Source organism: Hyperoodon ampullatus, assembly GCF_949752795.1.
Source record: "Hyperoodon ampullatus genome assembly, chromosome: 12".
Lineage (NCBI taxonomy): Eukaryota > Metazoa > Chordata > Mammalia > Artiodactyla > Ziphiidae > Hyperoodon > Hyperoodon ampullatus.
Window position 1 is genome coordinate 68,542,972 of NC_136925.1, and position 25,409 is coordinate 68,568,380.

The 25,409-nt window shown below is 41.9% G+C and overlaps 1 protein-coding gene across 2 annotated transcripts in view; it reads left to right on the forward strand.

Moving 5' to 3' along the window:
- PHACTR2 (phosphatase and actin regulator 2) overlaps window positions 1–25,409 on the forward strand; it is a gene marked incomplete at both ends in the record, with an annotated part of 249,822 nt that overhangs the window by 55,013 nt on the left and 169,400 nt on the right. The gene's annotated exons all lie outside the window — the stretch shown is intronic.

Genomic DNA, 25,409 nt, shown 5'->3' on the forward strand with positions numbered 1-25,409 from the left:
TGCCAATGCGGGGGACACGGGTTCGTGCCCCGGTCCGGGAAGATCCCACATGCCGCAGAGTGGCTGGGCCCGTGAGCCGTGGCCATTGAGCCTGTGCATCCGGAGCCTGTGCTCCGCAACGGGAGAGGCCGCGACAGTGAGAGGCCCGCGCACCGCGATGAAGAGTGGCCCCCGCTCGCCGCAACTAGAGAAAGCCCTCGCACAGAAACGAAGACCCAACACAGCAATAAATAAATAAATAAATAAATAAAAGGTAGCAAGAGGATGCGATAAACAATTTGATTTCTATAACCTTGAAAACAGATGAAATGTACACGTTCCTAAAAAATTGGCTCAAGAAGAAATAGAAAATTGAAAAGTCCTGGAATTATTAACTAATTTAAATCAGTGATCAAAAATCTGGTTTCACCACACCCAAAAGTTTTTAACTAGTGAGTTCAACTCGGCATTCAAGGAACAAGTCATTCTAATTGTATTAGTTCACTAAGGCTGCTATAATAAAACACCACAGAACCGGTGGCTTAAACAACAGAAATTCATTTTCTCACAGGTCTGGAAGCTAAAAGACCAAGATCAAGGTGTCAGCAGATTTGATGTCTTCTAAGGCCTCTCAGTGTTGGCTTGCAGATGGCTGCCTTCTTGCTGCGTCCTCACAAGACCTTTCCTCTATGCGTGAACATTCTGGTGTCTCTTTAGGTCCAAAGCTCCTCTTCTCATAAGGACACTAGTCAGACTGGATTAGGGTCCACCCCAAGGGCCTCATTTTAACTTAATCACCTCTTTAGAGGTTCTATCTCAAAATACAGTCATTTTCCAACGTACCAGGGGTTAGAACTTCAACATATGAATTTGGGGAACACAATTCAGCCTATAACACTAATCTTACACAAACTATTTCATGTTACAGAAAATAATGAAACACAGCTCAGTCTAAAGCCAGAAGGGAAAATGACAGATGACTCTCTCTCATAAAGATAGATGGAAAATTCCTAAACAAAGTGTTTGTAACCTAACCCAGCCACGTATTTAAAAATATAATAATCATACCCAGGTTGAGTTGATTTCAGAATATTATAGTCCATAAAACTCTGTGTTCAACAATTAAAATTCATGGTAACAGAGTTTAAAATTGGGTTGCTGGTACTTAGTGATTAAAGAAAATGTACTTACTTGAAAGTGAATTTGATTTACATAAGAATTGGAATTTTGGGTGGCCTTACAGTCATTAAAATCTACAGGTTTTTTACAAAACTGATTTTTTTACTGTGGTATCTTCCCTGTATTCGGTCAAATAGTCATTAAAAATTTTTTCATGTGCTGCAGATGCCTTTCAGGAGCTCACCACCTTGAAGGTGAAGGATCCACATTCATAAGATCATGCAAGTCCTAATGAGCTTCCAGTTGAATTGTTCAGAGACAAATGCCAGCCTCTGACTTTAAATGCACTTTTGAGTCTCTGGCTTTAAACGTACTTTTGGGGCCAACGTCTATCAGCATGTGGCTGCTTACTTCTGTTATTTTAAGACACTAATCAAGAGGAACATAGCATTTCACCTCCCCCATGTTACTTATGTGCCTTAATAGAAAATTGGTGTTAGAAAGCTAATTACAGTATCCTGGATTGCACAGTTGATAGGCATTTGCGATCACAAGTGGGTGCTATTGAAGACAAGCAAGGAAGAAAAGGGCAGAGACCATTCAGTGAACTCTTTAGGTTTACGTGTCACTCTGGGAGCTCAACAACTTTCTATTTATTTACTTGTTTGTTTATTTGTTTATTTAGTTATAGGAACAAGCTGTCTTATATGCTATTTCTGAAGATCTAAGAAAGAAAAAGCCTTGTGTCTTATTCGCTGAGGTTACCGTGGGAAAGATAGGTCACGAGAATAGTCTGTTATGATATCTTCGTGTGGATGGATTCATTTGCTCCACTGTGCGGCCTCATCCTGTCCCGCAAACCCAGTTGGCCGTCTTGCTACTGCATGTGCTGGTCAACAGGTGGACGAGCTGATACCATGGATGAAGTGGAGCAAATCCATACCTGCTACCAGAAAAACACAGCATCTATATCCTACGGCCAGCCGGCCAATGTAATTATGTTTGTATACGAAGGGCAGCGTTTCTTATACTAATTTTATGTATGTTTTGGAGACAATATTTTGGAATAGTAACAGATTTTTTTCTGTAACCCTTTGTGCCTTATGACATCACGATCGGTACAGGCAGCCGGGGCATTCTGCGTTCACTTCCTTACGAAAGGGTGACAGAGCCGAATGCAGAGAACAGTGAAACCAGTTCTTGACTTGTGAGTTTCCAAAGACTAGGCCTGGCCTAAGATAAAACACTGGAAAGAATTCCTTGAGGTTAATCATGGATGCAGACAGACTGAGACACATTTAGGACACTCTGGAAGGACCCTGCATGAAGCCTGCCGAGAAAGAGAAAGAGACATCTGCATGGTGTTCTGGGTCACTTGCCTGAGAATGTCACCAAGTTCCCTGCCCCACAAGAGCAGAGACTGAGCTCGTGAGGCCAGCGGAGCCCGAGGCAGCCTTTCCCCTGCCCAGAGTTACGTGCGAGCAGCAGGCTTCCAAACGCCAAAAGCACATGAACAGGCCACAGAGAGGCCACAGATCCGAGGAGTCTGTACGTTCAGGAAGGAGGCTGGACACAGCAGTGACCGCCGAGGACCTCTGGCCTAAGGCCAGTGGGGGCCAGATGGGATGAAGGACTTCCCAGGGGATGCCAGGACAGTAGGTGCTGACCTCAATGCCGCCCTTAGACCCAGGCATGAGGAGCCCCTGCCCTGGGCCCCCTTGGCCTCCTCTAGTTACCCCTCTCTCACAAGGAGGGAGCGTGCTGTCCCCTTTCTAGGACATGCCTTGTGTACCTGGGGTCCTGGAACTCCCGTTCCAAACAGCCCTCAGCCCACTTCCAGGGCCTGCCTGGGCTACTTCCCTAGACCTATCTTTCTGAGGGTGACAGAGACTGTACTGCTGATGTTTGTACCCCTAGACCAGAGGGGTGGCTGTGTGACAGAAAGTGCATATATCACTCTCTGGATATGAGTGGAGTGGGCAGCTCTCACGGTATAGGACAAACCTGGGGATGGGCAGAGAAGGGTGGGCCTCAGAGCTGCCATGTTCTAGGTCATGATGAAGGTATATTTATTAAGGTTGGAGGATAGAACACATTTTAATTGATAGTGTAATGTTAATATTATTAAATTTAATATTCAAAAATTTTAAATTTAATATTTGCTTAAATAACAAATATTCAGACACTCAGGATGTGGACTTCCTCTGTACACTTGTCTTATCCTCTGCCCACTTTGAACCCTCAGAGCCGCGGCCCATCCACTGCTGAGCCCCTCTGCTCGACGCTCTGCTACATTGGTGCTCAGTGAGGGTTGATTGAATGAATTTGTAAAATAAGTGTGTATTTTTGACAGCTCTGCAGCTGAAAAGCCATTCGAGGTTACCTACTTGTATTTAGAACCAGTGAAAATATTCCCTGGCATATGGAAACACACAGGGGCTGGCATAGACTGAACATGCCTAAGTGGAGATGGGGTGTCGTTGCTGTCTCTGGGAAGGGAAGTAGGAAAAGCTCTTGACTCGATGGTGATGATGATCCAGGGAGCGGGCCCGGGCTTCTGCCTCGGCACTGGCCTTGGCCAGACCCAGCAGATCAGCATGCGGGCCTCTCTAGAGGTGGCCATCAACTAGTCTGGAGCCAACAGCCTGCACTTCTGGGCAAGCAGGGCTCGGCCCCTGCACCTGTGCAAGGAAACAGCACTGGGGCTACTACAGAGCGCTCGCTCCTGCGTTGCTCTCATTCACCAGGCTGTCTGTTGGGTGAATCGAGTCTGCAGGGACATCGACTTGGGGGCTCTCTTCTTCCAATCAGCTGGTTTAAGCAGACTTTCTTTGCAAACACATTAGCTAGGGGAAGAAGTTCTGAAAGGAAGATTATTACGTAATGATTTTATGAATGACGTACAGCTTCCTAAAATTGGTCTTTTTTTTTTTTTTTTTTTTTTTTTGCGGTACGCGGGCCTCTCACTCTTGTGGCCTCTCCTGTTGTGGAGCACAGGCTCCGGACGCACAGTCTCAGCAGCCATGGCTTACGGGCCCAGCCGCTCTGCGGCATGTGGGATCCTCCCGGACCGGGGCACGAGCCCGTGTCCCCTGCATCGGCAGGCGGACTCTCAACCACTGCGCCACCAGGGAAGCTCTAAAATTGGTCTTTTTCTGTTACATTTTCAATTCAGGGTTTCAGAAGCAAGCCAATTTTAGAATCCTGTAGTAAGAACAAATTTAGAAACCTTTATAAGGTGTGATGCATTTGATGCAAAATATAGACAGGCAAGGAATGACATTGCTCAGTAAGAAGTCCAGTTAGGTGATGGGCCCCGAAATATACATGAACTAGGGTAAGGAGGTCAAGTGACACAGGAAAGGCTAATAAGGTAAAAAAATAAAAAAAAAATAAAAAAAAAGGAGGGTAGGTGATAGGCCTCTGATATTCTAGCTTTATTTGGCATGAAACAGAAATGGATGGTTTTGTGCTACATTTACTAGGTGGAGGGTTTCGTGCCATGTTTCCTTGATGCTGGGAGAGTTTTTGATCTGTTGACATAGAGTGCACAGGGCCCAGTGTATCTGCAGGGTCATAGCATTCTGTGGTGCTGACTGGCTTTGGAGCTTAATTATTTAAATGTTTCCAGACTCAAATGACTGATGAGCTAACATATTTTTAATTCAGACTTTCACAGAGAAAGCTGTAAGGTGTGCTCAAAGCAGACATCCCAGGGGACCTTGACAGGCTGGTGCTAACTGGAAGTTCCATGCCTATATGCTATTTTGACATTTGCGTTTTAAATTACAAGTTTCAAACTTTACCCAAAGTTCAAGGGAACAGAGTCCTACATTAGGCTTTCACGAAGAGGACTAGAGCTTATTTTGTTGTTGTTTTTTCAAGGAAGAAGGAATGCTGTTAGAATAAAGAAAAAGAGTGTTGCCAGAATGTTCTACTTAATGTAGCCCTCCAAAGATAAGTAAACACACTGGTGATTCACTGCATGGTGATGTTACTATTTTAACATTCATTCTGTAACTTTTTCCCCCTCCCTTCCTGTCTCTGAGTAGGTGGGTTACAGGTAGTCTCACTTAGAGGTTTGTTCCTGTCAGATTCTTTTTAAGTTTCCCTTGGTTCCAACTATTTCCGAGATTAAGCAATGGCTACTGGGGACCCTTAAAATAGTACTTTAAAGAATAAGAGTGTATTTCAGAATTGTACAGTTTGCAGAGATTCTGTAAGGTTAAGAGAGTTTGCTAATCATCAGACTTCCTAAGTAATTTAATTTGTCTCTCAAATGAATTACAGGTATTTTATAGCACAGTGCAAATGGTCATTGAATCTTGATCATCGGTCCTGCCAAATTGGCCATGTAAAATACTTTTTTTGTCCCCAGCAAGCCAGATCTGTGTATCACTCTGTTCCTGGTCTCCTCTCAGTCTTGATACCGTGTCTTTTTTATTTTTTTATTTATTTTTTTGTGGTACGCGGGCCTCTCACTGCTGTGGCCTCTCCCGTTGCGGAGCACAGGCTCCGGACGCGCAGGCTCAGCGGCCATGGCTCACGGGCCCAGCCGCTCCGTGGCATGCGGGATCTTCCCAGACCGGGGCACGAACCCGTGTCCCCTGCATTGGCAGGTGGACTCTCAACCACTGCGCCACCTGGGAAGCCCGATACCGTGTCTTTTTAGCGTGTTTCATTTTCCAAGTTGATGGAGGCTAACTGAGCTGGTCATCCTTTCTCAGAAGGTTTACCTCGTGGTGGTTATTCTTGGTGCAGAGGCTCCCATGTACCTGAGCTTCACTAGCAAAGAGAAGGTCTTAGTTATATCTGTATCAGGGTATCAGCACTAAGCATTTCTGGATAGATAATGTAGTAGGTTTTAAGCAAGTGAATGATTTTTGCCCTAGAAATACCAAATCTCACTGTGAGAATCACAGCGTCCACCCGCAAGGCTGTTCCTAGGGCTCTGCAGCACTGGCTGCAAGTCCTGTGACCTCACTTAGCTGCCCCCTTCTGTCTCCACCTCATGTCCTGTGCCAGCAAGTCCCGTGGCTGTCACGAAGCTCCGGCTCCTGCCTCCTTCTGGCCTTTGCTTTTGTTCCCAGCATCCATGTCAAGGCCACATCCTTCTGCTCTATAATCTGGATCTTTCTTTTCTACTCTTGGCATATGTTTCCCCCTTCAGTGTTCTCACTCTCCATTCTAAGGAAGAACCCATTCATTTTTATCTTGAGAAAACCCATTGTGGGAGAGGGACAGGAATGACTTCCAGGAAGACAGTTACCTTCGCCTCCGAGAAATGAAAGAAACCACACTTAGAAGCCGATGGCCCACCCCTCCTTTAAGGAGTGCTGTGGAGGTCAAGGACACCTCCGTGGCTTTGCTTTTTCACCATGAGCAGTTGTACCGAAACATAAGACTGGCCTCCAGGAAAGTGGTGAAGTCCTCGTGCATTTTCATTAAAGGGTTAAAGGTGACTTCTTTTACTCAAGGTGAATATCATCCTCTATCCGTAGACCTTCCTAAAAATAAGGTGAAATCCCTACTCCTTATAATCCATACACCAAACTTGGGGACAAAGTTCAGATTAGCATGTATTGCATATACCGTGTTTGCAGAGTACTGACTCTTGGTTTTCTCTTCCGCTATCTATATTTCCTAATGGGGAGCCAGTGAAACGGGTTGAGGGATTTCATCCCGCCATCCTCCCTCGTATAACACACAGTTTCAGCTGTGCTCCTGCACAAAAGGTTTTTAAATTCTTAATCTAGCTTTGGCCTAAACACTTTTGGTGGTAGCCTCAGGGGCATCCCAGACTCAGCTTTTTCGAATGCCATGTGGAATTAGATTCTTGGAAGTCCCTCGCATCCATTATTATATTGACATTCTTCTTTATAATTCTATCTTTTTGACATTCTTCTTTATAATTCTATCTTTTTCTCTTGCTAACTACTCTTTTATTACCTGCTCAAATCCCACTACTGGCACCCTTTCTGATACCCCCCCCACCACTTTCTACCTATTACCCAACACTCAAGACCTCAAATGTACTTAAGGGGGCAGCAGGAGGGACTTTGGCTGTCTCTGAGCAGTTTCCAGGGAGAAAGAACTTTTTTTTTTTTTTTTTTTTTTGCGGTACGCGGGCCTCTCACTGCTGTGGCCTCTCCCATTGCGGAGCACAGGCTCCGGACGCGCAGGCTCAGCGGCCATGGCTCACGGGCCCAGCCGCTCTGCGGCATGTGGGATCTTCCCGGACCGGGACACGAACCTGTGTCCCCTGCATCGGCAGGCGGACTCTCAACCACTGCGCCACCAGGGAAGCCCCGAGAGAACTTTTATTAAGATGACTGCCTGGATGAGATGTAGTTCGTTAAGATGATGATGATGTGGTAGGTTGAATAATGCCCCTCCCCCACCCCCTCTAAGTGGTCCACACCCGAATCCCTGGAACCTGTGAATATGTTTCTTTACATGGAAACGGGGACTTTGCAGTCATGATTAAGTTAAGGATCTTGAGTTGGGGAAGTTATCCTGGATTATTCAGCTGAACTGAATGTAATCCCAAGGGTCCTTATAATAGAGAGGCAAGAAGGTCAGGAGAGGAGAAGGCAATGTGACAGCAGGAATAAGGATTGGAGTGATATGGCCACAAGCCAAGCAAGAGGCAAGGAATGGTTTCTCCCCTGGAGCCTCCAGAAGTCCGGTCATGTCATCACTTTAATTTCAGCCCCATAAAACCTCATTTCAGACTTCTGACCTCCAGAACTGTAAGAATAAATTTAGTTGTTATAAGCCACTAAATTTGTGGTAATTTATTATAATGGCAACAGGAAACTAATATAGATGAAAAGACGATGGAGAAAGCAAATTGAAAGCAGAAGTGTGAATCAGGTAGAGAAAGCAGTCATAGGACGGCTAATTTCTTTTCTAAGAACAATCACACGGACTCCTCCTCTTGGCCCATTTCCCTGCTGTTCTTTTAGAACCTGGTTAAACCCCGACTGTTATCCAGTGCCTTTCCTTGCCCCTCACATCAGAGACATATGTTTATCTCTTTTTTCCCCATGGCTCCCAGGAACTTTTATACAACCACCTTGGGGGAATCACTCAGCCTTACACTCCTCAAAGACGGCAGCTAGATGTTTGCTGTGGTCCTAACGAGTCCTTCTAGAAACGTTTAGATGTCTGGTGTTTCTCACATTATCTGTGCCAGGTTTAGGGGGTGAGTAGTAAGCACATGAGATTAGTCCCTAGTAATTAACTTAGGATCTTATCCCTCACTCCCTTAGAACGATGATGTTAGTGGGAAAAGTCAGAGAACTTAGTCCCCAGTTAAATCAGGCAGGCATTTATTGATACCTACTGTGTACTCAGCACTTTGTTCTAGGTGTCCTGGGCTGATATAAAAAATTCAAGTTGTCTGTTTCTTTCTTCAATGAGTGCCTGGATGAGGAGATAGAAGCAGCATAGAGAAAAAGAATCATTTACCCAATTGATCTGAAGACTAACTAAGTATCAATACTTACCACTGTTTACTAATATATGGCAAAATGTACTTTTGTAGGAGGAAACTAAATTTTTGTTGGGCCCTTTAAGGAGGTCAGGCAGAATTTGATGACTGAGTGAAAAAAAGTGACCAGTGCTTTTGAGGCATGGTGGGATTCTCCTGTTGGAGAAATGGATGTGCCTGGATCACAATGTTTATTTCCGCCCATCACTTATCTAGTCATGTATTCATTCTAAAAATAATTGCTGAGCACTTAGGACTGTTTTTGGAGCTATGAGGAAGACTGACCAGATCCCTCCTTTCATGGACTGTATCCTGTATAGAGGTAATCAGTACATGTTTAATAAGGAATTGTCCAAGTTAAGAAACATCTTTGCACTAAAGAAATGTTTAGCCATTTAAATTTAATTCACTTAGAGCCCAGGACACCTTGTTGCGTGAACCCAGAAAGATATCCCATGAAGGAACTTCTTTTGGTTGCAAAGTGGTGTTTCCCGTGCCAGCCTTGTAGGAACTGCTCATTAAGATCCAGCCTAGGGGGCTTCCCTGGTGGCGCAGTGGTTGGGGGTCCGCCTGCCGATGCAGGGGACACGGGTTCGTGCCCCAGTCCGGGAAGATCCCACATGCCGCGGCACGGCTGGGCCCGTGAGCCATGGCCGCTGAGCCTGTGCGTCGGGAGCCTGTGCTCCGCAAGGGGAGAGGCAACAACAGTGAGAGGCCTGCGTACCGCCAAAAAAAAAAAAGATCCAGCGTAGGGACTTCCCTGCCGGTCCAGCGATTAAGACTCCATGCTTGCACGGCAGGGGGTATGGGTTCGATCCCTGGTCGGGGAATTAAGATCCCGAACGCCGCACAGTGCAGCCAAAAAAAAAAAATAAAAGATCCAGCCTAAACATTTCCACCTTTCCAAGCTATACAGGTAGTTGAAATATCCTACCCTTTCTTTATAAAACCATGATTCAGGAAAGGATTTGAGAGGTCATCAGTCCATTCTGCTGCCTTGGACACACATGCTTTCAAGAGCCAGGCAGGTCACAAAGGTGTGTGCAGCTCAGTATAATACAACAGGGAATGGTGTGGACATTGGCAAACTGAGAGCATGTGACTCATCTAAAGCTTTTGGGGTCTGGTCTGGCCAAATGACCATGTTAGTGGGCCATTGATTACACTGCCAGTTGGCAGCCATTGATTGCTCATCTAAGAAAACCGTAGTCTGACCCTTTCTTCAAGTCTGCCAAAGACAGTCATCTCTGTGAATCTGGGTGGCAGGCTGCCTTCAGTCAGCCAGCGTGCGCTTGCCAGCCGGCAGTCAGTTGAGGAGAACTAGCTATCTGGTTGGCGTGGGCACCCATCATGCTTTCAGCTAAGGGGTGAATCGTGGGGAGAGCTTGTTGAGGCTGTATATTCCTGGAGCAGATTCTGTGAATCAGCTTTTCCCTTTGTTTGCTGGTTTTATAACAGTAGACTCATCCACAAGTATCTGTATCTGCCCGTTAAGCAACAAGCCACCCTTTTGGCTGATGGATGGAGTCAGGAGCTGTCTTTTGCCAGTTACTCAGTACTGAATCACACATGGGCATTCCTCTGTTTACCAGTGACCTGGTTGTACTGCTGCCGACTCAATAATTTTTTTGAGAATTTGCCATAATAAAGTAGATGGAAAGTTCCTGAAAACTATTTTTCAAAATCCTTGAAGTGATAAATAAATTGAACTGGATAATGGTAAGCCTATATCATTCTGCTATAAGTTATAGATTTATAATTTAGTCTCCCTTCAGAAATAATTTTTAAAGGCAGCTCTCTCCTGGAATTTAGAAAGAGGCTCATATGTCTCTTTACAGGCAGAAATTCTACCAAGTTTATTCTCATATCAATACTATTGAGTATTGTTGAAGACCAAGAGATTTCTTTTTTGGCAAGGCACAAAAGATTAGCTTTAAACATTTTAGTAGTCAAATTGAGAGAGAAACCTGCAGGCTTAAAAGAAATTATTCATAGGCAACAAACTTATGGTTACCAAAGGTGAAAGGGGAGGAGGAGGGATAAATTAGGAGGACGGGATTAATTGATACACACCACTATATACAAAATAGATAAACTACAAGGACCTACTGTATAGCACATGGAACTATGTTCAATACCTTTACTTGCAATGAATTAGGTAAAATGTTAGTATGAACAAGCCGAATAGTAATTGTATTTTGTATGGTGATTAGCAAAAGTAGAGTACTAGAAGTTTCATGTGCCTCTAGGTTGTTGGGGAAAGTTTTATAGACAAGGTGAGAAGGATGTAATTCCTTGAATGAAGGAAGGAAAGTGATCTAGTGATTGATAGGAGAGTAAATGTGTCTGGGAGTTCAGTGACCAGTAGTGAGAGAAGGATATACAGACTTCTTCTGTGGTAACAGCAGCAGGACATCAACAACAACAACAAAAACCCCAAAAGACAAACACAGAGGAGAATTAGGAAGAACGAACAGAATTTGCATGGAAGGAGTTTGTGTTGCAGATGCCTGGCAAGCAGGGTGCTACAGTAATCTAATCAGAAAAATTAACATGTTCTCTCAATATATGTGTACTTACTAATTGAGAAGTTATATACGTTGACTAGTATATTAATAGATCATGTATATTATGTAGCATAAAAACAGAACACTTTAAAGCCAGGATCAAGGTGAAATAAACAATATTTCAAAAACAATAAAAGTTTATTATATTAATAGGACAAAAGTCCTATGCACAAAAATTACTAATTTTTTAATGAAGGCAATGACTGAGTATGCATCATCATTTTTTTAAATCTTGGTTTAATGTTTCAAGAAATAGCAAGTCCACTGTTTGATTCTCGATGAGTTTATTGTGATACCTGATTTTAATGGCAGTCAGAGTTGAAAAACATATCCGAGTTGAAAAATTGCATCATTGACTGAACTTGCTAAATCATAATTCAATCCCATCAACTTTTCATGCAGAGAACTCTTGGTTGAAATTCAGCTAGTAAATGGCTTTCTACCCTGTTGTCATTGGTTGTTCTTGAAAACTAATCAATGTGTGTTGCACTTTTGTATTTTAGCAAACGAGTTGAAAGTCCACTGAAATTCTTGATTTGGAAGCTTTTAAAACCAAATTAAGAATTTGGTTTCCTAATTTGGGTCAACTTTATGATATGGAACTATTTACAGTATGTTTCAAGTCTGACATATAGAAAAGTGAAGGTGCCAAGGAAACCTGTGTGTTAAATATTATTATAGCTTAATAGTTTATCTTTTATACAAAAAGAAATGTTAATAGACATTCTAATATTTTCTTCCCTAAAAACAGTGGATCACTCTGTACCTTTTTTTTTTTTTTTTTACGGTACGCGGGCCTCTCACTGTTGTGACCTCTCCTGTTGTGGAGCACAGGCTCCGGACGCGCAGGTTCAGCGGCCATGGCTCACGGGCCCAGCCGTGCCGCGGCATGTGGGATCTTCCCGGACCGGGGCATGAACTCGTGTCTCCTGCATCGGCAGGCGGACTCTCAACCACTGTGCCACCAGGGAAGCCCACTTTGTACCTTCTTGATATGCAATTCAGTTGATTTTAGAGACTTGATCTAAGTAACCAAATTATTTCTATTCTTTTAGTGGTTGTTCTTAATTTTTTACAAAACATATATAACTAAATTTATCTACCAATTAAAAATTTAAATCTAAAGTTATTCAGTGTTTCTATTTTCCTTTCACACTTTAAGTTCTCATTGAACATCTCCCTTTATTTTGTTAGGTTTATCCTGTTTGACCTCTTTTTGCAGACGTTTTTGTGAATTATAAAATAATTGTTTCCTAATCAATAGGTATTTAAATATACAAATACATCTTATTAGTTTCTTACTCATCATTGTTTTTTATCCTGTGCCTTCTCTCTGGGTTGACTTTTCATCTTACTAAATTGCACCCTTTACCAATTTTTAGTCTCCATATCTGTATCCATGAACATGTCAATGTTTTGCTCGTGAATGGTAGTAGAGCTGGGTATACAGTTCAAGGTCGACATTTATTTTCTTTCAGCCTCTTGTCTGCTGGCATCTGTGGTTGCTGATGAGAAGTCTGTGTTGGTCTAAATGTCATGACTCTCTTTCATTGCCAAGATTTCCTGTAAGTTATTTTCCATATCCATCTATTCTTCTCTCATAGCCACCTATTTTCTTTTCCTATTTGTTTTTGATAGATGTCATGCCTTCACTTATCTCTTTGATAAACATAGTTATTAAAAAATCTTTATGAGGCTTCTATAACCTTCATATCATCAATATTGAAATCATGTTTTATTGGGTATTTTATTTACTTGCTTTTTAAAATATTAGCAAACAATTTGGGAATTCAGCTTATGCATTCATTTTGAGTGGAAGGTTATTTATTTATTTTTTTATTGTTTGCCTCATTGGGTTTGGTCTTGACGCTCTTCCTCTCTAATAGTTTTATGGTTTGAAGTTGCCTCCACCTTGTCCTTCTGGTCCTCCAGTCTGGAGTCAGGTCTTCTAATGACTTTTGGGTGTCCTGCTCTATTTTGAGTGGATGTCGCAGATCTTGTACTGAGGCAGACAGCACGAAGCTTATTTTGTTCTTGTTTGTGAGGGTTTATCTTCCCTCTGCCCACCTAGGCTTTATAAAGTCTTGGCTTCTGGAAGTAAGTCAACAGCCATTTTTTTCAACTTCCTTTCTTGAGTCAAGGAGCCCCATTCAAGGAGAGCCTGACTCTGACCCCTCCTTTCTTAAGTGGAGCTCTTTTAAATCCATCACCACACAGGAACCAGGCACCTGGCCTCCAGCCTCTACTTTTGCCCCTTGAGCACAGCAGGGCTCAGTGGAAGCTCAGTCAGTGCTTTGAGCTTTCCATTCCTTTCTAATTCGTGGAAATGGTTATCTAGCTTTTCAAGCCCAGCTGTGATTTACCTATTTAATATTTTATATCACATTGCTGTGTCTTTGGAGGAGAAAGGTGGTATTCTGGACCAGAAGTCCAAACATGTCAGGAGACTGTCTGATGGCTATAGCTTCATTAAGGTCTAGATGCCAGCTGAAGTTCTGAGTTTGCTGAATATAGATATGGGAAGGTTAATAAAAACAGGAACTAAATCTATTTTAAAACCTGATGTAGAGCATTAGGCTTATTGATGCTGCTACTATGCCATACAGCATCTCTGGAACCATTAGAAAGGGTCTGCTTTGTATTCAGGCATTCCCCACCTACAGCATATTATTTTTAGGCCTGAATTAAATCAGTGGAGGGAGTGGGTTCTCCCTGGAGCTTGAGGAAAATGTTCCAGTCACCATGCTTTTCCATTGTTGTGCTGGCTTCTTCTGATGCTGGGTTGGGGCAATGATGGTGCTGGTGGCAAGTAGGAAGACCTGAAGCAGATGTGTCCTTGGCAATTTGTGCAGTTTTTAAATAGCCTGATTCTTAATAGACCCTCAACGTTAGTTTCATTATTTCTCGACACATTTCTACATTGCCTATCCCTTGTTTATCTCTTACAACATCAGTAGTTCGAACATCAGTACCTGAACTTAGCAGGTGAGAGAGGGAGATTGTGAATTCCTAAATAAGAAATATGATCCTGAAGTAAAATAGTAGAAAGGATTATTTCCTACTATTTTTAAATTGCAAAAATGTAGTGAAGGACCTTAGTCCCTCATCTGAAACCCTTGGAATCAGATGCATTTCTAAATTCAGAATTTTTGCATTTTCAAAAGGTAACATAATGCATATAGTATATATTATATATCAGTCCCAGCAGGGTCTGGACAATCGATTCCCATACCTCTAACATTAAAATTTCTGAAGCAAAATATGTTATTCACCCTAAATGAGATAAGTAAAGATTTTAAATATCCTCATATCACTTCAAGTTTGTTGTGACACCAAATGCATTTTGGAGCCAAACTCTAAAAAAATTAAGATTTTTAGAACTTTCTGGATTTTATCTTTGTGTATAAAAGATTGTGGATCTTATATAAATCACATCATGAGTTAAACAGTGTTTAACGTCCTGTTCTTGGAACCTAATCAGTGTTTATGAGAAAAAGTGTTTTTCAAATAATCAACAAAACCAACTTTTTAAAAAATGAATTTATTTTTCAATGAAGTATAGTTGATTTACAATGCTGTGTTAGTTTCATGTGTACAGCAAAGTGATTATATATATATATATATATATATATATATATATATACACACACACACACACATATATATATTCTTTTTCAGATTCTTTTCCATATAGGTTATTACAAAACATTGAGTAGAGTTCCCTGTGCTATACAGTAGGTCCTTGTTGGTTATCTTTTTAAAAAAATAATTAATTAATTTTTGGCTGTGTTGGTTCTTCGTTCCTGCATGTGGGCTTCTCTCCAGTTGCTGCGAGCAGGGGCTACTCTTTGCTGCGGTGTGTGGGCTTCTCATTGTGGTAACTTCTCTTGTTGCAGAGCATGAGCTCTAGGCACACGGGCTTCAGTAGTTGTGGCACACGGCTCAGTAGTTGTGGCTCGTGGGCTCTGGAGCAGAGTCTCAGTAGCTGTGGCTCATAGGCTTAGTTGCTCTGTGGCATGTGGGATCTTCCCAGACCATGGCTCGAACCCATGTCCCCTGCATTGGCAGGCGATTCTTAACCACTGCGCCAGGGAAGTTCCTATCTATTTTATATATAGTAGTTTGTATATGTTAATCCCAGACTCCTAATTTGTCCTGCATCCCACCTTTCCCATTTGGTAACCGTAAGCTTGTTTTCTACGTCTGTGAGTCTGTTTCTAAAGCAAACGTTTAGAACACAATACATTTTTACTTTGGGGACTGATTGTATTAATAAAAATAATCGAGTCACATTTTGAACTGTGTGCAAAGATAATATAAATTAGAATCATATTAGACAGTATGCATGGCCAATAGAAGACACTTCTTAGCTCTTCCTTACCAAAATCTCAGGCTTCACGATATTTCTTCTCTCTCATTTAGCTTTTGTATTTCCCTAACTCCTCTTCTTTTTTTAAATTGTCAGTTTGCCCTAGATTTTTACAGACACTCATTCTAGGTAGTTGGCAGTCTTAATCAGGGCAAGTAGATGAGTTATGGAAGCCACAGTGATCTGAGTCTTAGGGGATCAAAGTAATTTTCAAAAACATATGAAGAATGTTTTTCTGAATATATCCTCAAATTTGTGTGACGGAATTAAAATAATGGGGGTAAAAATCTCAGAGCAAAATCACCAAGAAATGCAACTTTTCTTTAAGGAAAATATATGTTATATCACAAATGAAGTAATTTGCCTAAACAATACAGGAACCTAAAATCTATAGGAAAATTTGGTGACATTAAAAACAAAAATACTTAGAAGCTGTTGAAATAGAAGACTAGACTATAAATAATTTGCAAGTTGTTTGTCACTAGGAATTCCAATGGCATAAAGAAATACTAAATAAATGAATTGCTTTTTAAAATTTAACAATGCTGAGGGTTTGATAACACCAGAACTGTGTTTTAAAAACTAGTCAAAATAAAAAAACCTGTAGAGCATTTATGTACTGTGGATTCATTGTATCATAGGTCAGATGAGGCCATTGTATTTTTTTTTTTTTTTGATGTTGGGGGTAGGAGTTTTTTTTTTTTATTCATTAATTTATTTATTTTTGCTGTGTTGGGTCTTCGTTTCTGTGCGAGGGCTTTCTCTAGTTGTGGCAAGTGGGGGCCACTCTTCATCGCGGTGCGCGGGCCTCTCAGTATCGCGGCCTGTCTTGTTGCGGAGCACAGGCTCCAGACGCGCAGGCTCAGTAGTTGTGGCGCACGGGCCTAGTTGCTCCACAGCATGTGGGATCCTCCCAGACCAGGGCTCGAACCTGTGTCCCCTGCATTAGCAGGCAGACTCTCAACCACTGCGCCACCAGGGAAGCCCGTATTTTTTTTTTCTATATCTGAGAAAATGCAGTAAACACAGTTGTGCTGTCCCCAGAGTCTAATGTCATAACAGCCTCAGGGCACAGCCCATGATTGCTTCAGCACTCTGCCCTTTCTTATGCTCTGACTCCGGAAGCTGTCTCAGGTGTCTTTGAGGGTCCTCTTTACGTAGCCAAATTAAAGAAAAGTAGTGAAATGGACTTTCTTGTGTTAGTAAATACATTTCTTTTGATCCTCAGATTTCTGTTACTTAGATGGCTACGGATTGTAACATACTATAGGGTCCCCTGACATCTTTTGACAATTATTTCTTGTGTTATTAGTGACATTTAGTGAAATCCCTTTGAATTTCTCTGTTAGCATAGGTGGGCAGAAAATCTGACCAGAAATAGGAACTCCAGTCATGATGAAAACATAACCAAAATGGAATGAGAATACTCACCTTGTTAGCATTAATCAGAGCAGAAATATTAAAGATAGCCTTTATTTTAGAATGTTTGATCTGCGCTTCCTTGCCCACTCGCAACAACAATAACCAAAAATAAACTTTAAAATTCTGAATTGAAAAGTTGCCCAGTCATCCAGTGATGTCAGTGATAGAGGCTGGACCACGTTTAGATTAGTCCCCGCAAAAGGATAATTTATCATACTTTTTTTTTTTTTTTTGCGGTCTGCGGGCCTCTCACTGTTGTGGCCTCTCCCGTTGCGGAGCACAGGCTCCGGACGCGCAGGCTCAGCGGCCATGGCTCACGGGCCCAACCGCTCCGTGGCATGTGGGATCTTCCCGGACCGGGGCACGAACCCGTGTCCCCTGCATTGGCGGGCGGACTCTCAACCACTGCGCCACCAGGGAAGCCCCGTTTTTACCTTTTAAACTATCTGTGCCTCTTCCTGCTCCTGTTTGCTCTGTCATCTTTTGGAAAAGCACTGTGTTCTGCATAACATGTGCACTGCTTTTTGGAAATGTGCAATACACTCAACGTTGCAGTGATTTTTTTTCTCCTTTGCTCGGAACAGAGGTGAAAACCCCAGTGGATTCAAGTATCCACTTGATAGGCTCAGTCTCTCTTAATCAGCCTGTAATGGAGCTAATGGCTGTATGTCATCCTTGGAGATATAAATTTCCTGGCCGTGTCTCCTGCAAACAGTGCATGAAGTATGCTCTGTGTGCCAGCAAGGACTGATAATCAGCAGAAGGGCAGGGTGCTTCATTAGCCAGGAGAAGAGCCAGGGCTTCCCAGCTGCCAGGCTCCAGAACTCGCCTTGCCACTCCTGAGACATGGACGATGCCGGTATGTAAAGCAAGCATGTAATTCTTCATAGCCTCTGGGCTCGTTTGCAGTCTGCACCCTTTGCTGCAGAAGGTTTGCCTATTTGTTGGTCTTATTCTGCCCTTAAATGTTCAGGACCGGGAACTATGTAATGTGTTAACCCTGCTGCATTGTCCGCAAGGCAATCAGTGTTTGCTTTCAAGTTCAGGAATTAGGAACGCAGATTGTAATTCCACATTCACCTTTTGGAAGACTGCACTGTTATTTCGGCTGCAGGATGTGTGCTGATGATCCTTTTGTGCTCAGAACTGTGGGTGAAAAAGGCATATAGTTGATGATAAAACTGTTACTAAGGGCGGGGGGCAAAGGGTAGATGGTGTCAATGAGCTGAACGAAAATGTTTTTTCAACATTACAGTATGCAGAGTGTAATAGCAGAAGAATTCTTGCGTCTGATGCTTAGTCTTCATGTTAGATGCAATGTAGGAAATGTCTCAGTATCCTCTGATATTTTCATTTCAGAGCACAGGCATTAGTGGCCAATCATGTACCTTTTAATAATATATTTGTTTTTAATATCTTTACTTGACAGCTAGACATACATGGCTACGGAAGTATTCTAATGCCAATTACATGATTAGCATAAAATTACTTCTCATGCAGAACTTTTTCTTTTTTCTTTGCTGTGTTGAACTTTTAGAAGATAGGCACTCTGGGATTATTCCCCATTTCAGTGTTATTGACACTAAATGCAGAATTCTCCCAAATGTGTTATGGATTCTCTGCCTCCTGAAAGGCATTAGGTCAGTTACTCAGCTGCTGTCAGTTTTACAGTGATGCCCTACAGCGCCTGATACAGGGTCAGCTCTGCTAAGAGGATACATCATTTAAAACACATTCTACACAATAAGACCACCCATTTTTAGTAAAACATGTTTGTTTATGAAATGTAGCTGTTTCAGTCCTTGGTGCAGGTAGAGCAGGCAAGCAGAGAATTTGAAGGCAGAGTATTTTGAGTTCTGTGAAATCGCTTACCAGGAGTAAAACTCTGTGACTAAAATAATTTTGTATTTGACATTGAGAGCATTGAAATAAATTGGAACAGTACATTATTAGGGGTGAACATTGAGAGTTGTGAAAGAAACACATATTAGGGGTGTGTGTGTGTGTGTGTGTGTGTGTGTGTGTGTGTCTGCCTGCATAGTAGTAGTAGGAAGGAAGAGGCTGGGCTGATTCATATGCATTATCCACCCCCCCATCTTGATCATTAAAAAAAATATGCCATAGGGCTTATCATATAGGCATGTAGGTATGATATTCCATGACAAGGCACAATTTCAAGATCAGCCCAAAGCTTCTCTAATTACAGCAGTAGAGTGAGTAAAAAATAAATAAACTGGAATCCCTATTTCAGCCTCATTTAAAGCTTCTGCCACCCACAATTAATTATACTGATGTCCTGGCAGAACTATCACTTTAATTCAAGCAAATGCCTTTCTTAAGACATAAAGAACCAGAAAGAATACAGTTTGGTGGCAGAGAAGGGAAATCAATAATCTACCCATTTTCTAAATTATATGCCATTGCGTATTAATTTCACAGGATATTAATTAAGTTCCACCCCTTCCCTTTCCTGTGCACAGGCACGCACGCAAACACATGGAATTAGTGTTCAGGCAATTCTGGGAACTGCTGAGTTTAACAGTGTTAAACAGGTTTCTAAACATGCTAATAGAATTAGCATGTACATCCTAGCCTGTGCTCATATTTATTGTGAGTTCGCAAGATGGAACACAGAAGGTGGCGTTTCCCAGTTGTGTTAACTGCAGGCTCTCCTGGGGATGCCTAGTTAGAAAGTGTATAACTCAAATTTGGGGGTCACTGTTAAAAGCCCTTCATTCTCATTTATGCTTTCCATTTTCACCTTACTCTTTCTCTCCTGAATTCTTCTCAACTTCCTGTTTCCTCATTTAGAAGCCATTCTGGGGGAAGTAAGAGACTATTCACTTGTGTAAATATCAATGCTTGATTCTTTAGAGACTAAATATTTGTGTCAGCTCTGTCCAGGATTTCTCTTCTTGTTCCTTGTTTCTAGGCTTTGGGGCACTTCACTGCTCATTAGCATCACCATCAGATGAAATAAAGAAGGAAAGGGAGCTAGGACTCAAACTTGAATTGGAAATGAGTGGGATTCAATTACATCTGTGAGGTTAGGAACAATGTGCAGATTTTATTTATCCAAACTAACATTTCACATGAATTATTAAAAATTGATAATAAGAGATTTTGTGCATTAAAAAGTTAATTTCAAAGTTCTGTTTCATAGGTCAGGCATCAAGAACATATATAACAAAGGCAAATCCTATTTAAATGTTAAATGTCTTAGAAGGAAGGGAGCTTACGTTTTTTGAATGCGTGATATGTTCTAGGCACCAACTTCAGTATTTTATATAGGGTGCATCATTAATCTTGCAATCAGTCTGTAGGTAAATGTTATTTTCCAAGTTACACATGAGGAAACTGAAGCTAAGTAAGAGCTCACTAATAAGTAGTGATTTGTAAACTTGAGACCAACTCTTTTTGACAGTAGCAAAATTCAACCCAGCATTTTTCATGTTGTCATCTTGCTTTGAGAGTGGGAATTCTTCACCTTTGTGTCTTCCATAGCATTGAGTACAGTGCCTGGAACGCAGTAAGCATATAATAAATATTTAAAAATTAAATCGAATGTCATTTAATTAGTTCAGAGCAATTTTTCTAAAAGGAAATTCTTTTTTAAGTGTCAAGGTCAAAGACGATCTTATATCTAAATGCTCTATTAGATAGAAGTCAGTACATGGTAAGAAAAAAGATAGTTGTGTTTTTTCAGAAACATTCATACATTTATGACAATTTGTAAAGTAGAATGCTTTTTGGTAGAGTCCACCTGTAAAATTTATTACCACTATAAAAAGAGTATTCAAATTTTTCACTTGAAGGATACGATAATATTAGTATCATTAACAGAAGTTATGAAAAAAGGGCACAAAAGAATTTTAAAATGATATTTAAATAAAGTGCAGAGACATTAATCCACACTATGGGAGAATTTGACCCTTTCCTTTTCTTTCAGAGAGATTGTGGTTAGAGGGAAGGTCACAGAATAGTGGTGGCTATGTCTCTTTTTACAACACCTGTGCATAACAAGGTCTTTCATCAGTAACGCTTACATTTCACCTTACTTCTTTTCAAACTCTATACTACCCTGTGAGCCACTACAAGGTTTGAAAAACATGCTATGAAATAATTCTCTGTTTTATTTAAATTTTGATACATACGTCAAGAGAAGCCATAGTTTCAAAGAGAGGTTAGCAGGTTTTCCTACTGTTTGATTTAAAGTGTCTGCAATTATTTTGATAAGTAGCTCTGAACAGTTCTTTATTAGAAGATAATTCCCTAACATCCAGCTATCTATTCCCCCAAAATTACAGTTTGAATTTCCTCACATAAACCATTTTTTTCCAAATATTTAATCTTCTAATTATGTACAGTAACTAAAATTATGCCTCATTACTTTTCAGGCTTTAGAAACATGATTTCCTTTCCTAGTCCTGGACCATTCAGTCCTGGGGCAGTTTTTACACCTTTACAGGTGTGAAGTTCAAATCTTGACATCTGTTGCTATGTGGACCTGACTGTACAGGACTTGCTTATTGTCAGTTATTTCCCAGGCAGCCTCTACTTCCGCCAAGCTGTCCTACTCTCTGTTCTATGGACACAAACACGCATGCGTGTCTCCCTTTCTTACCCTTGCTCTTCCTATTCTTCCCACCTGGAATGGCCTTTCCTCCTCACCATTCAGTCACTCTTTCTTCCATACATCCAGGAAATGTTTCCTGGTCACTCACTCTGCACCAGGCCCTGTGCTAGTCAGTGTGGGTACAAGTGAATGAGACAGAGCTTGTCATAATGAAAATTCATTCTAGCAGAGAAAGCAGAAGTTAATAATGAATAGATAAAATACTTGGGTTCGGATGAGTGCTGTGAACTTCACGAAGGGGCCTCAGGCCAATTAGGAAAAGCCTGTGGCTTGGCTTTTATTCTACCCATAGGTTTTGGGTGGAGTTGTGGCGTGACAGGACTGATGATTTCAAGGCATAACCATGGGAAGAACAGATGGGAGAGAGGCAGGAATGGAAGCCCCTAAGAATGAAATCCATTTAGAAGGCTCTAGATTGGGGTGTGACAGTGTTGGAGGGGAGCGAGAACTTGACGGAAACCCAGCTCTGTTTCGAGGCTCAGCACACATCCCACCTTCAGGAGATTTTCCCAACTGGTCTTGAAGCCCTGCCTTTCCTCAGGGCACTAACAGAACTCACCGTGCAGCTTTGTACTTCCTGATAATCTATCTGAGATTACCCCCCACACTTCATCTTTTTCTTCCCGTTCTTTAAGCATCTTGAGGGCAGTTGACACATCATAGACATCTGCTGTGTCCTCCAAAGGGTTAAAGTAATAGTTCTCAACTCTGGCCATCCAGTAGAACCACTTGGAGAGCTTTTAAAATATACCAATCTCTGGACCCCACCCTGGACAAATTAGATCAGCATCCCTGGAGTGTGGTCAGGACATGGGTGTTTGTTTAAAAGCTCCCGAGGGTATTTTAATGGGCAACCAGGATGAGAACTACTGTTACAGACCGCTAGAAATACCTACCTTGCAGAAGTAAGCAACCACTCCTCACCCCCCTTCCTCTCCCTCTCCCCCTCTTTCTTCTTCCTCATCTCCCTCTTTCCTCCTACAATGAATAGGCCAGTCTAGTTGAGGATTTGTGTTTGTGAATTATCTGCTTCCGGGTCGAATGTGAGGCTGGCAGGGTGAAGAGACCTCCAAGGAAACAGCTGAAAGAAAAAAGCAGAGGCAAGAGACTGCTTCTGGACGACACACCAGGATAGGAACACAGTAGGTTGGACCCAGGCTTTCTGTAATCCATCCCTTTGGAGTATGTGAACCTGATTGAGAAGGCGATATGGAGAGACTTAGTCACCTACTTCTGAATCAGGAAGCGTGTTTCCTCCTCCAGCGTCTCTCAAGCAAATTAAATATTGAGTAACGATTCACCATAGCTGCAAAAATGTTCTCTGGTGAGACTTCACATGTAAGTTTTAACTAATAAGAGGTGTTAAACATCCCTTGTCAAGTTTTATCTAATAGAAGAGTTACATTATTAGACCCCAAAGAACACTGCTATGATTTAATCATCACTGACTGTATCTGTGCTGAGTGGTTGGGTCAGAGCCACTATTAGATACCGATACTATATTTGCTGTATCATGTGACTCACCACAGGCATCCTTCTTTTTAGTGATAGAGAGATAAGTCCTGTTCCATCTGACACGTGACCCCCCAAACACACACACACACATACCCCAGAATGAGTTTCAGATCGTTTTGAGCTGACAGTAACCTTAAATATTAAAGCATGGAGAGGATTTGATCATTTGTTTTTCTGGGTATTTTGGTTAATAAATGGTGCTTTTACAACCCTCAAAATGGGAGAAGATATTTGTGAACGAAGCAACTGACAAAGGATTAATCTCCAAAATATACAAGCAGCTCATGCAGCTCAATATCAAAAAAACAAACAACCCAATCCAAAAATGGGCTGAAGACCTAAATAGACACTTCTCCAAAGGAGACATACAGATCGCCAACAAACACATGAAAAGATGCTCAACATCACTAATCATCAGAGAAATGCAAATCAAAACTACAATGAGGTATCGCCTCACACTAGTCAGAATGGCCATCATCAAAAAATCTGCAAACAGTAAATGCTGGAGAGGGTGTGGAGAAAAGGGAACCCTCTTGCACTGTTGGTGGGAATGTAAACTGATACAGCCACTATGGAGAACAGTATGGAGTTTCCTTAAAAAACTAAAAATAGAACTCCCATACGACCCAGCAATCCCACTACTGGGCATGTACCCTGAGAAAACCATAATTCAAAAAGAGTCAGGTACCACAATGTTCATTGCAGCACTATTTACAATAGCCAGGACATGGAAGCAACCTAAGTGTCCATTGACAGATGAGTGGATAAAGAAGATGTGGCACATATATACAATGGAATATTACTCAGCCATAAAAAGGAATGAAACTGAGTTGTTTGTAATGAGGTGGATGGATCTACAGTCTGTCACACAGAATGAAGTAAGTCAGAGAGAGAAAAACAAATACCGTATGCTAGCACACATATATGGAATCTAAAAAACAGTACTGATGAACCTAGTGGCAGGGCAGGAATAAAGACACAGACGTAGAGAATGGACTTGAGGACAGAGGGAGGGGGAAGGGTAAACTGGGATGAAGTGAGAGAGTGGCATGGACATATATACACTACCAAATGTAAAATAGATAGCTAGTGGGAAGCAGCCGTATAGCACAGGGAGATCAGCTCGATGCTTTGTGACAACCTAGAGGGGTGGGATAGGGAGGGTGGGAAGGAGGCTCAAGAGGGAGGGGATATGGGGTTATATGTTTACGTATAGCTGATTCGCTTTGTTATACAGTAGAAATTAACACAACATTGTAAAGCAATTATACTCCAATAAAGATATAAATTTTTTTTTAAATGGTGCTTTTTACATTAGGGTTATATAGAACTTTTAATGGAAACAACAAAATTCATTAAAACCATCTTTTATAATATTTGATTTAACTGTCTCATGTTAAATCAAACGAGGATCACTTGAAAAAGTGTGGCAGAGGGTTTTAAACTCTAAATGGTTTTGCAAACGAAGCCTCTAGTATCAGAGGCTGCGAGGGGCCCCCTCATCCTGGTTTTGCCTGTGACGTCACCCCTGCATCGACATTCCTCGTATCCACGCCCCCCCGCCCCGCCCATCCTGCCCCACCTCCTGCCTCTTCTCCCCAACCCCCTCACTCTCACAGTGGTCTGGCTGCTCTGCACTTCTCATTACCCCCCAGAAACGCGTAATTTAAACATGCTGATCCTTCTGTGTGGAACCCCCGTCGCCGCAATCCCCCTTCACCACCTTGAAAAGCCTTGTCACTGGGTAAGTCCCAGCTCAAGAGTCCCCTCCTCTGTGGAACCTTCTGCAATTTCTGGGGATGGAATTAGTGTTCTCCCTTCTCTACGCCCGAAGAACACTCTCTTATCCCATTCCCACACGTGTCAGGTGCACTATAATGCTATTCTATGTGTCTGCCTCTTTGACTAGGCCACATGCACCTAAGGACGGGGCTGTGTCTTCTTCGTAAGTTCATCCCCTAGTGCAGTATCTGGCAGAAGATACGTGTTCAGTAAGAGGGCAAAGGGATAAACTGGCTGAAATAAAGCCTGAGGTATATCTTTTATTGTGTGCTTATACTTACATAGAAACAATGAATTAATTTTTACTGGCAGTTGAGTGATGTAGTCATTTACCATTCGGACAAGCAGTGGGGAGCCCATCAGAATCACTTATGGAATTAAAATCTGTCTATCTATCTATCTACCTACCTACCTACCTACCTACCTCCCTATTGCCATCCCAGGCCCACACCAGACCTACTAATTCAGAATCTCCCATGGGGGGAAAAAGGATAGCTGTATTTAAAAAAAAATACTTCATGGGTG